At 45.4% G+C, this 18,520-nt stretch overlaps 1 protein-coding gene across 6 annotated transcripts in view; it reads right to left on the bottom strand.

The window, feature by feature from the left end:
- Positions 1-18,520, bottom strand: part of Sox102f (transcription factor Sox102F) — a 142,901-nt gene that overhangs the window by 8,422 nt on the left and 115,959 nt on the right. The window lies entirely within an intron of this gene.

The following is an 18,520-nucleotide window of genomic DNA, read 5'->3' as shown; positions in this document are numbered from 1 at the left end:
ACGTAACAATTTGCGCGAATATCATTGTACTTTCCTACGTCCTGGCCGCGGTCCAGATACGCGTGGAGGTTATTTTAGACGATAAGGAAGACGTTTATTCATCCAGCCTGTGCACCAGCTGAGATGTCACGCGCGCGCGACGGATGCTGGATGCACCCGCGTTTGCCCTCCCCCTCGCCCCCAACCCTCCCCGGGATGCGCCGCGCAATTATTAATTTCATACCACTCCCCGAAAGAGGGGACTCCGCGCATCAAGACGTAGAAAACCGACGTAAGGAAATACCGCTTTATATTATAAATAGTAGCAATAAAGAATAAAAACTGCAGGGCGACACAAAAATCCGTGCAAAAACATGTGTCGTTGTGCAAGCCGCGATAAGCGCTGACCTTCCGTATCGATTTAACATTGCTGGATACTTCTTATTGGCTTCTAGCGGATTGTTAAAAATGATTAAGCGTAAAAAGATGTGTGTCAGCAGCATGTTCTAACATATTAAAATGTTAGAATGTGCGCGAAGTGATTACAATGTGCGAAACGGAAGAAACCGAGATGTCGGTTATTTGCCGCTGACCGAGTTTGTTTTTAGTCGTTTGAAATGATAGGCCGTCAATTTCTTTTTCATTGTTAGTAGAAAGAAGCACTTCTAGACAGATAACGCATAAAAATCGTGTATGGGAAAATAACGGTGGACACAATGCCTTGAGTCATTATAGAATTAAGCGTATTGTATGATTGTATTCTCGTTGCCGTTACGAACTTTTACGATGCATCGACGGTACGGCGAGTCGCTCAAAGCCTACCGAACTGTGCGTTTATGTCTTCGCGAGCGTCCCAATGAGCGCATATGCGTTCATTGAGACCACATGTGTCGCGTTCGCTTCGGTGGCGCGAGGGATCGACCACCGGGAGACAATGAGTCGCGACCGGGTAACGCCAATTCGGGTAACATCTCCGGTTCGCGGCGCCTATAATAGGCGGCAAATATAGGAGAGGCAGAGAAACAGAGAGAAAGAAAGAGAGAGCGATAGAAAGAGAGAGAAAGGAGAGAAAGGGACGACTGGAACTTCATTATTCATTTGCATAGTTCAGTTATGCCGATGATACGTATCCGTGACAGCTATACCGCCCACAGTAGCTAAATATAAACAGGCGGGGTGCCAGCAAGTTCCATTCACATTCACATCCACACACGACGCGGCGGTTTAGTAAGTGAGCATAAGAATATGAGGAGCCCTGTTCTGAATATGCATCCGCGCATTGACGCCAACTGCACCGCCTAAACTTAGCCACGCAATTACCGAAACATATTTACCCCCGTAATCGCTCTTCGGCCGATTATCTATCGCGAATCGTGCGATACGTAATCTCGAATGACACCCGGTGGCAGGATCGGTCGTATGTAAAATCGCGAATAAACAATTTGACAGTTTGTCAAACAATTCATTAAATTTGTAACTTTAATTTCTATATAAATTACATGGATCAAAGATAATTTTGTGCCTATGTTTAATGTAGCGAGTCTACGACATTTAGACGTTGACCCCTGCCGGACAGCCGGTCCGCTTTTTATATTTGCGGCATTTTTTAATAGTAAATATTTATCAGCGACGCGTATTCTGCCCGGCGTCGTGCCGACGATCGACAATTTTCCTGGGCACGACACGCGGTGCTAAAGGCCACGGAAATTCGCTTGTCCGGATTTAGAATCGGAGCCACTGGAGTGCGAGGGGACATGCCGGTTGACGCGGATCCACCGGAAGTGGTTCATACTTCACGTGCGTTATAAAGACTGTCACTGCGGGTACTGTCTAAAATTATGTCGCGCCACAAGAAACGCGCGACTGCGACGTGAACTGCCCGCGCACGTAGATCAAATTAAAGCCCCCGTTCTCCACCAACCTCGCCGGGACGGTCCACGGATCTTATCGCGTTCGTTTTCGTCCGCGGTATACCAGCGTTATGAATAATCGATTCTTTGAGGAGGAACCCGGTCCTCCGCCGGCCGATACGGGGACAACGAGAAGTCGGGGAAACAAGAAAAAAAAAAAAAAAAGTGCCACTGCACTCCTTAATGGAATTTTAAAAGAGAGACATGCGGAATCTCCGACGACAAAGAGGAAGGGTGGCCGGTGGATACATAAATTATGAAGCGCTTTGAGAACGGGATTCGCGCTCGTCCCGTACGGGACCACCGTCGCAACCGACAGAAGAAAAAGGATAGAGAGACAGAGGAGAGGGACCGGTGAATTGCGAGAATCTAGGGCAACCGGAAGCGGTATTTTCGTGGCGCCGCTTTTCGAGTGTAGCGGAGGAGACGATCGCCGGGTTACATCGCCTCTTCGGGACTCGTCCGTCCTCTCTCTTCTATTGCAAACCACATAAGCGCGATGATACATAACGCGGAGATTGACGGCATTAGCCATGTAGATAAAACCGAAGAAAGATCAATGGATTTAACATGCAAATGCTGTCCTACAAGAGCGATTTAATTTTAATAATATATTTCTTATTTATTCGAGGTGTTTTCCGTTTTAAAATATTCACTGGCAACCCGCGGACAATAGCGTTGCGAATTATTTCAAAGTTACATGTTATAAAGAGAAAACTACTAGCACATCGTTTCTTGAAATGTCAAGACTTTTTCGCAGGACACTCCGTACGATTCTCCACGCGGGTGATCCGTCGTTTTTTCTTATGCAATATACTAATCTCATAAACCTTGTTAGTGCTATTTCTATCCTTGTATCCAGTTGAATCCCATTATGCCACGTGTATAACGATACGTTTTCTCTCTATAACCATTTGTAAATGTGAATAAACAAGGACAATCAGCATATTACACTATTATTACACGTAATCTAAGGTAGACGAGTATTAAAAAAAGCAGTCGTTGCTTTGCATTATCCGGCTAATTAGACTTTGTATCAAATGATAAACTGCACACACAGGTTTATAAAATAAAATATTTAGCGGACGAGTGGGGTACGTGCCTCGATTAGTGAGTCTTATATTACTCTACAGTGTGCTTAACTCCTTTTTAAAATAGGATATCAGCGAAAGGGGGAAAAAAAAAATCGTGATTCTTATATTTTTCATATCGACCTGTAGCGCAACTGTTGCGGCTGCACGATTTATATAATTCTGCCATTCGAGATCGCAGACATGTCGCGCGCGATCGTCAAAAGGCATGAATTTGCCATCGACCTCGCGAAAACCATAATCATAGATCAGGCCAGCCCGATGGACGCGTGTCCAGATACAGACGTGCGTGGCACGATATTTTCGGATATCTTTATTGGCCAATGTTTATTATCTATTCGCTGCCTCTAATCCTTTTGATATTCCGCGCCCGGCGGGGATAAACAAATCGGCCGATCGGTGGCCGGTTTCTCGCGAAAACATTAATATTAATAATTCCCTTTGCCGCATGCCGGCCGATATCGTTCGCCGATTACGCGAATGAACGGATCGCGCTTATCCGGCGGCGTTTTATACGCGCGCGTCTCGATCCCGATCCTATATTACAAAGACGACTTTGTTTCCTTTTTAAATTCGCGTCATCGATTCTACGAGCAATTGTGATAATGTCCGTTCGAGAGCAAGCAGTGTAAGATTTCTTACGCCAATCGCGAGTTCCCGTTGAGACACGCGATCATTGATTTCCGATCAATGGCGAGATCGCAGCCTCAATAATTCGCTTTCTGGGAAAGAGATCGAGATAGTCGCGCGAGCGAGCGAATCAATTAGGAAATATTGTCAGACAGTTTGGTCTTCCTAATAAATAAAGATAATATCCGTTACGCATACATATATCTGTCCCCTTTCGACGACAAATGTGAGCGTAAAGATCATCCTAGGCGATCGCGGTCGGATAAAATATACTGGGCCGCTCACGTGTTTTGACAGGTTCATAAGCTAAGTGACACGAGTGCGGGACCGGTGCAAACGGAATCATTACAAGAGCACGAGTGTAATGCGCGGGGCGTTAACGGTGTCGGAAATACTTTGCAAGCATGCGCGTTTCGTCGTTCCGCATCGCGTTATCCGTTCGGTATTTAGCGGCACATTTTGATCATCTTTCGCGATTCGATTCTGCCCGCGTTCCACGTCCACGTTGACACAAATACCGCGAGAGGTGACGGCACGACCCAGCAACCAAAAGCCGGGTGCCGCGGAACCGCGAGCGGAAAAATTCCGTGCTGCACGCGACCACTGCCATAAACGGGGCGGGTTTCTCGCGGTAACGCTTTTGCTGCCCGAAGCCATTTGAATATCCCGTTACCGGATCAGGTGGCCCACGGGAAAAAAAAAACGTTTAAAGAGCTAACAAAGTTTAGCTCTTTAAACGGAAACGTGCGATTGCCACCGCAACATCGCCTGTCGCGCAAACGACGCAACCCTGGTCGCCCCCCCCGTAAGCGCGTATTAAAATATTGAGCCGTTTCCGCATTTGTAGAGCTCGAAAGACCTTAGACTTTTCGTTACGTAAGCACTTTATTTTTGCACATCTTCGTTTCTTTTAGCTCCAAAAGATATCTTATCTGTAAGCTGAATGATAAATATCTTGACCTTTCTGCAATTTATTACTAATTATCGCATCGTTGAAAATATCCTCGGACTTTTACTTCATCAAAATAAGATGCTTCCACCGCAAGTTTATTTTGTATTAAGCAAGTAATCTTTTCGCGGTTAAGGGGATAAAGAAAGATAGATTCAGCGTACGGTCTTTAGCGTTTCGGCTTAGAGTACGCGTGCATCTGCGAGTATCTCCGCCTTATGTAACGTCGATTCGCGAATGAGAATTAACGGCATTAAGCCCTGATATTACGACGTGCGCGACACCAGCGTGGCGCGGACAGCGTTTCTTCTTAGCAGGGCTCAGGGCCCATCGCGGATCGAAATAAGCTGCGATGATGAGAGCCCAGGCTGTCAGTAGGATTATTGTCCTCGGCTTCTTACGCCCACCAGGGAGTTCACCCCGCGTAGATCGTACGTGGTAAGGCAAGACGGTGTGCGACTGTCCCCGGGGACTCAAGGGAACGTCAGAACGCGTCCAAAGCAACCCCCGTCAACTTTGAGACGAGCGAGAGGGCAATCGCGCCGACTGTCTTCCCCGGTTTCTTCTCCCGACTTTCCTGCCGACGTATCTTCTTTTCTCGCGTCGCTTCCTTCAGTGCAATTCGTCTCTTTCAGCGACAAGGAAAACGAAAGAGATACCGCGTCGGTCTTACCTTCTTCCCTTTTCGCGGGAACTGTTCTATCCGTCGTCTGACGCTCTTTCTCTTTGTCTCTATCGTCGGCTTTCCCATCAACGGTCACCCGTCTCGAGAGGAGATCCCTCAGCGACCCTTCCGTCTGTAGTGCGTGGCAGCCGACAACTGCGATACACTGTCGCCGTGCCACTTCGACACCTCGATCGGTTTATTATACGCGCAACGACCGCACCAACCAACGCGTTTTCTCTTCAAATACGCGAGATGAGAGAGTATCGTTTTCGACGAGTTAAGTACGGCGTATTATATTCCTTCCCGCGAGTCTTTAATACCGCGCAGTCATGCGAATCGGTCGTCGTGCTGCAGCTAAAATCACGCTTGCGGTAAATGAGAAAAAACGGGAACACGATTCGGTACAGTTTTTACCGTAACGCCACCGTTTATTTAATTTTTTTTTTTTTTTTTTTTTGCGAGATTAATAACAATAGAGAGTAATTTACGTAAAACCAGTTTATAATTATATTTTTATGTATAAAAGATTTTTTTACCAACATAAAATCTTGCATTCTACTGAAACTCGTACGTAATAAATGAGAGGAATATATTTATTCTTGGCGACGACAGTTTCGCTTGATGATCCCGATGAGAGCTATTGAAATAAGTTAGAGCGCGTGAAGGGGCGAAAGACCAAGGAGCAAATGACAGAAAGAGATTGATGATTACGACAATACGCAAATGAATACTTCTATGTACCTAACCCACAGACCGCCGCTGCTTTAATTCTGTCATCGAGACAAAGACAATAAGCGACCCTCTTCGTCGACTTTAATTAATTTTATATGTACATGTATATAGCGTGACGCGCACACGCACCTCTTTTTCGTTCTCGGTCTTGCACGCGTCCGCTGCGTATTTTTCCGCTTTTTCTCGCGTTCGACAATCGCTTTGCGAGGAGATCCCGTAATGCCCCCCAGGCACTCGAGAAACGAGAATAATACGCGCGATGCACGTGCCACCGTACACCCCCTCTTGTCGTTGCTGTTCTCTCGATCAAGCGACTCAACCGCAATTTTAATTCTCCGCGCCGCTGACGAGCATTGTGCAAGATTTCCGCTGTCAAAGACGTTCGACGAGAACGCACTTAGAAAAAAAGATAGAAAGAGATTAATTGTAACCATTAACAAATAATTTTTTATCTTTAAATTTCATGAAAACGCGTTCGTAAAATACCAACAAAAAATTTATACACTTTTTCGAAATATTAGCGACTAAAAATGCAGAGAGATAAAACAATTTGTCTGTTCATAGAAATAAATCTCTAATATGCATTAAATTTCCGAATGCCACGATAATACAAAACTTGCTTTTTATACTTCATTCGTTACTATTCATTTAGAATTTGCAAATAAAAAGTTATCCTTGGATTACGAGATGACATGCACGTAGAATCATAAAATGCGCAGTGGAAATTAAAATATCACGCAAAATATGTTGATTTGGTTTAATTTCCAAATGTTTTATGATTCTTTACAAAGGAAGATATATGTTACATTAATGAATATTTTAAAATATAATTTCAATAATGCGACGCGCGCGTATCGATGCACAATCAGATGCGAATCTAACCGCAGACATACATACAAATTACACAGTATAGCCTCAATTACCGCGAAACAATTCAGCGTATTTCCGACACAAAGACAGAACAGATCTTAGAATCAACAAGACAATTACGAACAGATTATATTAAATAATTCATTAGCCGTCGTTGGTTATTTCGCGTGTTTAGTTAAAAATGGAATAATTCAGCCGTCTTATGCGTTTTTTTTTTTTTTTTTTTTTTTAACATAATGCGATGCGAGATGAATGTTTTAGAATCATAATGAAACGCAATGTGAGATAACCCGAATGCATATCGGAGCGAGTAAGTTGCAGGGTCGAGTGCTCAAAAAAGACCCGTTTACGCGGGACGTAACTGTATGTACCGTAAGCTGATATCGGCATCTTCGCGCCGCGGTGCACATTCCACGGAGCGTATGCGATATTTATCCCGCACTCCTGTGCCTGCACGCGTCGCCGAAACGTGAGAACCGAAATAAAGAGTCGCGCGACGACGACGCACCAAAAATACGCGCGCGGATCGAAATCCACCATCGACCCTATTACATAGAAGCACGAACTGATAGTCGTACGAATTAATTCACGGTTAACAAGCCGTAACAGTGTTTATTATTGAGGCGCGCAAAATCACGCTTAACAAGTGTAACGTTTGGCTCGCGCAAACTGAATCTTTCCTCCTGACGATCCGTTCGCGTGAAATAATTTTAATTGAAGTTTAATTGATACTTTCGGCATCATTTTAGAGAACCGGAGAAATGTGGTAAAAATTAATTACAGCTTTAATAAGTGGCGTTCGTGAAATTGACTATAAATTATTTTAATTAAAATATTCTCTACGCGATGCATAATATTTGCCGCATGTGGAGCATTTAATTCGCATATAGTCGATAATTTTCTCACCTCTCGCATTTCATTTGCTCAAACTGTTAGAAAATTAACAAACTCTGCGTTTTATTAAAATTACAGCCGGTAAATTTAATATCAAGAACATTGTTTAGCGGTATAATACAATGTTCCGTGTCTATACCTAATTGCCGCGAACTGCTTTCGACGTGAAAATGACGGCGTTATTAACCTCGTCATCTGGAGCGTTAGACATTCCGGAATTTCCGCTTTTGCGGCAGTTATATGCTACTTACACAATCTCGCCCGCCCAAGCTCGCACTTAGCGCAAGTATCGTCCCTCGATACAATAAAATTGTGCCGCACGGCGCAACGCGATTCGAGCGAATTTGCGTACCGACCCGAGCGCAATTCAACCGCGGGTCTAACCAGAATACTCGAAGAGGAGGGTAAAGAAAATGGAAGGAAATCGCGGTGATGGCACACAGGAATGTAGCAGCTGCGGGGCTCATTCACAACCGCGCTCGCAGCAGAGTTCTTACTACTGCAGCTCCCGCGGCTGCTCTCATCTCTCTTTCTCCCTTTCTTCCTCTCTCTCACGGGGTCGCCGTCCAAGTTACAAGTATAACTGCACTCAATGCCCGCCGGGTACCTACTTCCACTTCATTCTGTAGTCCTCACGATCGCTGCGAGATATATCTAGATTCAAATATCGCGGCCGAAATGTCTATCTATTGTCGCGCTCAATTACTCCGAAGTATCTCGGCGAGTTTGTAGAAGCGCCTTGCGCATTCAATCTGCAGTTACGCTCGCTCACGAGAATATACTATAAATATTGTAAATTCTAGGTAGATATTTCAACTATTAATGCGCGCGATAATAAATGATTAAAGAAATCTCTTCTACACATTAATGAAATTTCGTTAAAGATAAATTCATTTACGTACTTTGTTAACACTTCGAGTTATTAAAATATTGCGGATTCTAGCTTTAGAAAAGTGTTTTCTAAATTAACGTAGATGTTAATTTTTTTTTTTATTTTAACCTTACTAATTAAAAAAATGTGTGTTACTTTTTTTTATACTAATAAGAGATTTGATGTAATAAACCCGAGAAACTCTCCGGAGTAGAGCGACCTAGGAATGTCGTACAAAAATAAATTTTTTTTTGTTCGCAGCGGAGCATTGTATCGTCATTCGTCGGCGTTTCTCTCGCATTCAACGGTGCGATCGTTCGTAGTAAGACTATTCACAAGTCAAACTAGTTAACCAGACACTGCCACTTACCGGCGGCGACAATCCTCGCGCGTTACATCAGCATCGTCGGCAGAATAACCCTCTCGAGGAGCCGCGTCTGTTCGGGACCGGGTCATAATGCAATCAGAATATCGCTCGTGGAAGAAGGAGAAGAAGATTAGAAGGCACCACTCACAGCACGGTATTTACTTTGAACTATTCTGGGCTCTGTGGCCGAAACGCGCATTATATCCACCGCGACCGCGAGCCTCGCGGCAGCCTGGACCTTAAAGGCGCGCGTCTGCTCACTTCGAAGGGAACCGATATCGTCAATAAGCGAGCACGTGATAAACGCCGAGAGCGAAAGCGAATCGGGAATACGGAGAAGACGGACGGGATTTGCGAGGCGAAGATTCGCGTCGCCCGACAACCAGGCGCAAACAATGGGCACGAGTTATGCAGCCACGATAGAAAAATTGCAAGAGACAATCAGTCGCGACGGTGACGGATCGCGAAACGAGAGAAAAAGCTATCGAAGACAGAGGGAAGCGAAGCCGATGGATGTGTCCGAGAGAATACAATAGGCCACTGTTGCGCGCTCGGTACCCTCGAACAATGCCGGCTCCCGGATTCAGTTAACAATCCGTGTCGCTAACGTGGGGGCCGCCGTTCGATAAGAATGACAAAGGCTGCGGAGGCGCAACAATTCGCTCGAGCGTCCGCGAATATTCACGGTGCGCTGTCTTTTTTTTAGGACGAAGAGTTTTTCTCGACCTCCGAAATGAGCCGGGGAAAATAATTATCGCATGCTCGTCAACCTGCGCTCTTTTAACAATGCTATTGTCGCTGGAAGATTTCTGTACTAAAAATTCTCGCCCCTGCTGCGAAATTATGACGCGAAGATGTCGAAGTACAATGATTATTCCAGATAATTGTTAAAAAAAAAAAAAATCTTTAGTACATTAAATATTTCTTACCGGAACACGGATATTATTATACAGTGATTAAGTTGATCTTATATCGCGCTCGTTAACCACGAAGCGTCCGCGAAATCTCGCCTTTAGATTGACGCCTCGTTTCATGCGTGGATTTAATGAAGACGCGGTGGGGTGGCCACCAATACCGCTGTCACACGCGCGGACAATGAGGCGCATTAATGAGAAAAATAATTACGAGAGGTCTTTCTCTCGTCGCGGAAAATCAAAGGTTGAGGTACTGGCACGGCCAAGGAGACGGCCGTAAGAGGGCTCGCATAATATCGCAGTCGAGTGGTCCAGACAACGTCGTGGATGCATTAACACTCGCTGCTCCTCGTCCCTTCGCGTAAGACGTGGCTTTAAAGCATGCACCCGACAGCATAATTATTTCATAATTAATATAATAACCGTCAGTGGTCTCGATTAAAAGTCTCAACCGAATATCAAAGGAATATAAGCAATTCTCACGGAAACATATAACAAGTAAGGACGGCTTTTAAATTGAAACGTAATATAATAAACTCGTAATTTAAATATTTGCTTGCGCCGTGCAATCATTCCATTAAAAGTGCCGTGGACACTTTTTACGAAGGGATGAAGAGCGCGATGCGTCCGGACAATGTTAAATGACGAAGAAACTCGAAGGGTTATTTAGTTTACGACAGCGCTACTTCTGACTTTCCTCGACGCAAAATAGTTGTGCGCATATTTATATTCAACGGCGTGTATTATATTTATGTTAATTAGAATCTCATTTAATGCGCGACCATAATGTATCTCGGTGTTAACGCGGGTATAAAGAAAAACGTGGCTACCGACCGTGACGATGATAGACGTTGAAGCTGCCTGGTGTATTAATATATTCGTATTAATGAGATACTGACACGCTTAACATTTATATCTATATTAATAACAATCACGTACAGACTGCACGTTATGTTGTATGTGACAGAGAGAGAGAAAGAAGTAGAAGTTGAAGAAAAAAAAAAAATGAAACGAGAGACAAACTGTGTGCGGCAATGTATGTTGGAAAATAAAACGAATTATGCCTTGTTAGTTGTTCAATTGCACGTTGAATAACAGATCGCAGGTTTCGTTGCAGTTACGGTTTAAAAAATACGAAAACAGGTACACGGGCGTAATTGTATCGTCGATTTTTGGAGTGCAGTATTACTTCCGATATACCAGACATTTGAATGCACGTATAGGAGCTGATTGAACGCGTTTTACACCGATGATCCCCGATCAGCTTTCGATACCTAGAACGCAGCAACCGGGTTACAAGTACCGTTCCTCCCCCCGCTCTCTCTTTCTCTCTTTTTTTTTTTTTTTTTCAAGCTGTAATTCAATTTCGCTGGATACTGAACGCGCGCGCGCGCTTTTGGCGTCAATAAACTCAATTCAAGCCTTTAATTATTGTACGGGCATTTTCAATTTTTACGCTACATATTTCAACCTGGATGCCACACATAAATCCCTCAGTATTTTTCTTTTGAAATCGAAATACGCGTTATCTATCGACATAACGTAAATGTTTCAGTCTTCACAATATAAAAATTTCGTATTTCTGAAATGTTACAATGCTCCTTTTTTTGAAATTTTTATTAGCAAAATACAATTTAGTAGCAGTCACAGAAATAAAAGAAACGAAGAAAAGATAAAAGCAAGGTGCTACGTGTAGAAAAAAAATCAAATGTAGAATTAATTAAAAGAGAGATAGGATTTAAGCGAGTAGCATCAATCGGTGAAATCTAATGGGATTAGTTGCAATTACTTGCGTTGATACGGCACAGCGAAGAGGCGGTTCGAAAGAGGTATTGGGCGCACAAGTCTGAGAGAGTGAATGAAACGGATAAAATTAGGCAAAGGAAAACTGGGAGAATGGAGAGCATGAGAAAGGAAAGAGAAGAATTAAGAGAGAGAAAGAAATCGGTAAAATTAATAATGACACAGAAATGGCAGTGGAAAAAAAGACAAAAGCGAATAAGAAAATCATTGATACATTAATGATTAATAAATACACTATAATATCTGACGGCGATATTTATATCTCTTGCGAGCAAAATTAGTTTCAAAAAAAACTTTATCGAGGTGCAACAAGATCGCTATTTTAAATAAAAAAAACAAAATCTTGCTTGGCTAATTAGAAACAAATTTTTAACAAGCTGTAGAACTTTTATGTTGTTAATTTAAAACATTAAAAATTATGCCGCCAATATTATATCATTATAAATTAAACCCAATTATCAATTTACTTTTTACATGTTATTTCCTGTTAGGAAAATAGTTTTCGTTGGGATGTAAATTGCATGCACAAACGTCCAACAGTTTAGGGAATGGGGCATGAAGTGACGCGAACACGCCAAGTGTCACGCGTCGTTGCACCATGATCGAATGGCAAACACTGTCGGCCTACCACTCGAATAATTCTTTGATCGCTCGAAAAGATACATCGGCCAGACCTCTCCGCGGTAACGTGGTCTTCTCGTTCAATAACGCCGGGGGGGATGAGCTGAACGGAAGGAGGACAGGCTTTCGCACGCGGATGCGCGCGTAAGTCGACATCTCTCGAAAAGCGGATGGGAAGGCGAGGGCGGAAACGCGACCGCGCTCGTTTAGCCTGTTTAACGGCAGACCGAGTCGCGCTCTGCAAAAATCACCGCAACGGCACGACGCGGTGATAATGCGCACTTTGCGGAAGCTTCGTTAGCGAATGCGGGACGCAAACTGCAGACGAAGGTACGGATGTAAGCGGAGTGTAAGCGTCGCAATGAGGATGACGGTGGACCACTGAACGTGTAAAGCGAATAAAGGAATAATAAAAACGCACAAATTACGAACGCAGCAATTTAACGGAATGTAGTAATAAATTGTAATATTAATATAAAAATGTAATAAGATATAATAAATAAAATTAACTAAGCTTATCTCTCTCGTGAGCGTTTTATTTTGCAATTTTTTTTTTTTAGAAAAATAATACTGTACTATGAACGGAATCCTACTTGGGTTATATAATATGTTGCTCCTCGCGTCACATTGTCGGATCAATTAATTTATTTTTATAATCTAACATTTTCACCGTGATATACGTAATTATTTTTTTTCTAATCGTATAATTCCTTTTGAATATTACATCAAAGTCGTAGCGTGGCCCGAACTAATCTGGTTTTATTTTATCGCAAGGAGATATTTAATAAAAAAAAATTAATCAAAGAATCAATCTGTTTGTTAAACACCCTGCTCTGTCAGCAACAACTGCTCATTATGCATTGCGAAGTAGCCCGCACTGTAATTATCGCATAAACGATAAGTAATAGTTTTGTCGTCAGGTTTCTCGTTTTTACACGTATACACGCGTGATTCCCGATCGCAATGGCCGCGCCGTGCGATTCCCTTTGTAGCTGTTCGCGCGCGCAAAAAAAAAAAAAAAAACTAACAGACGGAGTAGGGAGTCTATGTGTATGTATAACGAAAACACACGTTACGCAAATATGCAGAACGGAGGGCATATACTTTTGTTCGCCAGCACGGAACGCCCAGCGTGGTCCACGTCGATTCCACGGGCTCTCGTGCATGTGTTTCTATGAATCTCTTTCTCTTTCTCTCTGGCTCTTTCCCACCCTCGTTGCATGCGCGTGTACTGAATACGTGTACACATTACCGGCTTCGTGGTCGATACGGATTTTACGAGCGGCGACGTGCTTCAGAGGGCGGACGCTCGGATGCGTTTGATACAATATATAAGCGGCGAGATGCGGAATCGACGGGGGTGGGAGAGAGGGTGAAGAGCGGAAGTGGAGGCGGGGGGTCAATGGCGCGCGCGGGAGGTCACAAAGTAGCATTCTATTGACGGAGTGAGCCCGGGCGCTCTCTCGGGGCCGCCGGTGATTATACTTGGTGATCATATCGCTTGCGTATTGACACAAACAGTGGCGCGCGGAGAGACAGAGAAAGAGAATTATTCCCCTCTGCGGAGAGCCGTGGGGCAGCAATTCCCTCTTATTTCCTCTGTCCGAGCGACCGTTGTGTCTCTTCCGCCCGCTCTTCCTCTCCTTCGCTCTTTATCTGTCCGCCATCCCCCTTCGGCTATCCCGCCGCCATCGGCTCGCGGGGGTGGCGTGCCTGCGGTCGCGTCTCGTGCACCGGTGCACACACAGCCCGCCCACCGGTGATCCACAATGCACTGCTAATTCCCATAAAGCGCCGGCCGATACGCAAATGGACAAACGGATATGGACGGTGCACATGCAAACGTGGTCCGCGGCTACGTGCAGCATCCGCCCCGTACCGAAACCGCCGCACGCCCTCCACCCCTGTCGTTCCTGATGCGCGAAACGCGATGCCCTCATGCAGCTCGCCCCGCCTTTGTGGCCCATGTTGTCGCATGTAATAACGATATTGTCGTGTGACAGATACATCCGATACATATGCGCATATGAAATAGTAATAATAATGCGGGCGTACGAATATATTTTTTATGAACTACGGCATATTAATATCTTCAAATTATTTCTTCAAATTATTTCTCGGACGCACGAATTATCATAGTTCCCGAGAGAGAGAAAGAAAGAGAGAGAGAAAGAAGGAATTTAATAATCAGCTGTTCGACGTTTTGACTTGTAATCATTTTGGCGAGTCGTAATTGAGAGTTAATAATTATTTACGTAATTAAATATTGCACAACCTAATGGCTACCTGGATACTTAATGAATGCCCCCGAATATAATTGTGTCGTTAATTTTCGCAACGTGCAAATTTTGAGAGCGCGTTTTTTTTCTTTTTGCGGAAATGCTTATTGCAACCCGCCGTGTCATCGTTTATATTCCAAGCTGCTTTTAGAGAGCACTTTATTATCAGGCCACGAGTGTGGCAAAGCTAATTTGTTATATGTGTTTTTAGCGGCGTATAATAATGTTCAAACTGGCCGGGAAGATGAAATTAAAGTAATCAAATAAAAGTTCGTGAAACACGTTATCGAGTATTTAGATGAGCGGGGGCTATTTAGATTTCAAAAGGCGAAAATGTCCAACCGCAGCGGCGTTTTTCCTCGTGTATGATGAAGATTTTCGCACGCGGTTAATGCACGTATTCCATTGGTAATATGCGCTAACCATAATTCTTATTAAAATATGTAAAAGTAGTACAGGGAAACGTGTTAATGTACTAATTTCACGCGCAGCTACGCCCGCGTGTTTGGCAAGTTGGTAATTTATGAGGAACGAAAATTTATTTCAGAGAAATATACGCGTCCGTCACATAGAAGAGATAATTTGCTTTTTGCGCACGCCCGCGGGGAAAGACGTAGGGGGACAGGGGTAAATTTCGTTCGCAAAGAGACTTGTGCTATCTGCGAGTGTGTTCAAACATCTTTGACCAGGCGAAATGAAAGCCTTTTCGGGCTGCCCGTTTGTTTCGCGGCGAATATTCGCGTTGGACGATACACCCGTCGCATTGTCATCCCCGTTAAAAAGAAAATGAAAAAATCGCACCCAACCGACGACGGGCAATTTCTCCGTCACCGGAATCGGCCGTGACGTCGAAGAATGCGAGTACGGGTTTCGAGGAGAAAGTCCGCGGTGCAGCAGGTCGGCTGCGATCGAGCTGCTGGGCGTGACGGCGTATCCCCTGCTGCAGGTGCAACCGAACGTATAGGTAGGATCATGAATGCGCGCCTCGGGATAGAGGGGAACGCGATCCTCGCCGCCCACGCGCGATCGGCCTGCTCGTTCGCTGGGAAAGACAGGAGTCGAGTCGGCGAAATAAAGAGACAGAAAGAGAGAATAAAGTGCGACAGAACGGGAGAAACAGACGCGAGACATGGAAAGGTGGAAGAGAAAGGTCGTAGAGGTGGGAGGACTGGAGACCCGAGGCGAGCGTGGCGGGCCCTGTCGCTGACTACGGCGGTCGCGCACACCTGTGCCAACGCAGCATGGCACGGCGTCGCATAACAGGTGGAAAGGTAACGGAGGAGAGAGAGACACAGCCGGGTGGAGAGCACTCTGGGAGAGCGGAAGAGAAAGAGAGACGGACAGACAGACGGAGGGAGAGACCCCCACTCGACCCCGAGTCTGCCAACTCCGAACATTACTATACGCCCTCCGCGATCCGAGAGGAGGAGAGCATCGAGACTACCGCCTTCCTCCTACGTTTTCTCGTCTCTCGCACCGTCTCTCTCGACGCCTTTTTACTCCGCCGACCTCTCTCTCTCGCGCCGCTCTCGCTCCTATCTGCCTCGTATGCCCGCTCCTAATCTCTCCTTCCTTTCCCTGCCGCCCGGCTTTCTCTGCGCTTCTCTTCCTCCCCCATCTCTCCCCGGCTCCCTCTTTCTATCCACCCGCCGTACCTCCGTTGCATTTCCGCTTTTAACGTCGGCTAACTCGAGGCGCCCGCCGCGCAAACGCCGCCGACAAACGCGTTTTCACTCCGCGCCGATGAAATGGCGGACGAAAGAACGTCGTTCTCCAACCCTTGGAGGACCTCTGTTCGAGACGTCGTCCTCGCGCGGCCAGCGTGTCAGATCCCTGCGTTTTTGTCCCATAACACATTCCATATTAATATTTCAGTCACTGTACGACCGGTTTTGCTAATCGGTTATTGAACGAAAAATTTACAGACAGGGCTTCAACGGCGATCATTTCCGGATTTTCGATCTAATGTTGAACCCGACCAGCCAGACATCAAACTCGTTGTGCGACTATTAAAATATGACAGGAAATACCGAATTTATTTTTGTCGCGCAGATGGGACACTTGCTCCCTCGTTATCGCTTAAACGTTATTGCCGGTAATTACGCGTCTCTCCGATTGCGGTTTTCAATTATTGGTGCAATTGGAGACGATCGTAACGACTTCTGATTCCTGTCGCCTCCTCTCCCCCTTTTCTACTTTTCTATCGGGTTAAATTACTTGACGACATTAACCGCATTCTCGCAAGTAAATTGTCTATAAAATGTCGTGAATATAATCTCACGTTACTAGCTGCATGGGTTTCTCAAGTGCAAACGCGAGATACCAGCGGAGTCTTGAACTCGCGCAGGGGAGGCGAGAGGAAAAAAATAACTATTCCTCTTTCGAAAAAATAAAGTACGCTGATTGAATGTATATCATTTCGCTATTTTTACTAACACGCGGTAGAGCTAAATTACAATTTCAAATTCGATTATTGCGCTTTATTTTCGTCCGCATTTAATTTGCTAATATCAAAGTTAATGTGAACTTTCGCTTGTCATTAAACAAATTAAAATCTGCATAGAGAATCGCCGACATTCGGTTTTACGCGACTGCGAATTTGCAGCGCGGACACGTAGGCGCTTGAAAATATCGTACCCCGCGCATTTATTGCGAGCCTCGCGTGCGTTTCTCCGCTCGCAAACATATAATTAAATATAAATCGATATAATTGAAAATGTGTCAGCGACTTGTTCGTCGTGTTCCTTCTCGCGGGACCATGGACGACCTGTTCGCACGGCGACTGCAATCTCGGGAAGCATTTCGGAATCGTTATTTACGCCACGACGGACGCTGCCCGCCGAATGCTAATATTCGGGCACATCGGCATCTACCTGCCGCACACGGCGGGCATTCACGCGTGTGTACCCGTAGAATTTCGCCGGCGGGCGAATTTAGCGGGACACCGGGGAAGAAACATCGTTTCCACAGCACGTAAATGACTGGCATAATAACGGTAATACACGTCGGGCATTATCTGCACGCGCTCGCATTTTTGCGGGCAGACAGGTTCCTCCGGTCTCCCGCGATTCTTGCGAGCAGCGGCGCGCGGCGTGGCTGCGTTTCGCCACGCGATGACCCGCGCCTTTTTGAGGCCGCGCGAAGCGCCGAGTCATCACCGCGAGACGAAGGGCGATATCGATCTCGACGCGGTTATCGAATCCGATACGCGGGTCGGTCCGCGATTTCAATGAGATCCTCATTGTACCGCGGACGTTCGCGCCCGATCGCGGCGGCTCGCTCGCGGATTGCAGCCTGGCGTGATGCAGCCGCATCAAAGGTGTACTGTTACTCGCGGACGCGCAACGGGCTCGAACGCGCCGCTATTAGTACGGTAATATTGCGGGGAGAGAAAGAGAGAGAGAGAGAGGTCCCGGCGTTATTGTCAGGAACATCGCGGAGATGCTTTTAAGCGGAAGAATACGGCTCGGCATTCCGATGGGGCGCGGGAAGGTACGCGCGTAGAATTTTTATGCTGTTTGCGGAGAGGCACTAGCCGCGCGGATATTATGAATTATTCTCGCGATCCCTCGCCGGACAAGTCTGCGAATGCCGCGCTTTATCGCGAATACTTGGCTTTTTAAAATGAAAACACACCGAGCCGCGGTCGCAACTGCATACCGGCCGTCGCGTGGAACTTGGGTTTCTCATTTTTCTGCCGTCCGTCTGCGATTCAACCGCGTAATTACGATTCCGCGGTAATCGATGCACTTTCCCTCGTCAATCAACATGCTGGCGATTTATATCGGGACACGACTTGATCTGTTATTCTCTATTTCGTCACCGTCACGCACGCGGCACGTATTCTACTTTTTTTTTATTTTTTATTTTTTTTCTTTTTCTTCTTAATGATTTGTTAACGATATGAGACGTGATGTAATGCGCGATACGACAAGTCGGGTGG

This window comes from Cardiocondyla obscurior, linkage group LG04 (genome assembly GCF_019399895.1).
Source record: "Cardiocondyla obscurior isolate alpha-2009 linkage group LG04, Cobs3.1, whole genome shotgun sequence".
Lineage (NCBI taxonomy): Eukaryota > Metazoa > Arthropoda > Insecta > Hymenoptera > Formicidae > Cardiocondyla > Cardiocondyla obscurior.
This window is presented reverse-complemented; position numbering and strand designations above follow the sequence as displayed.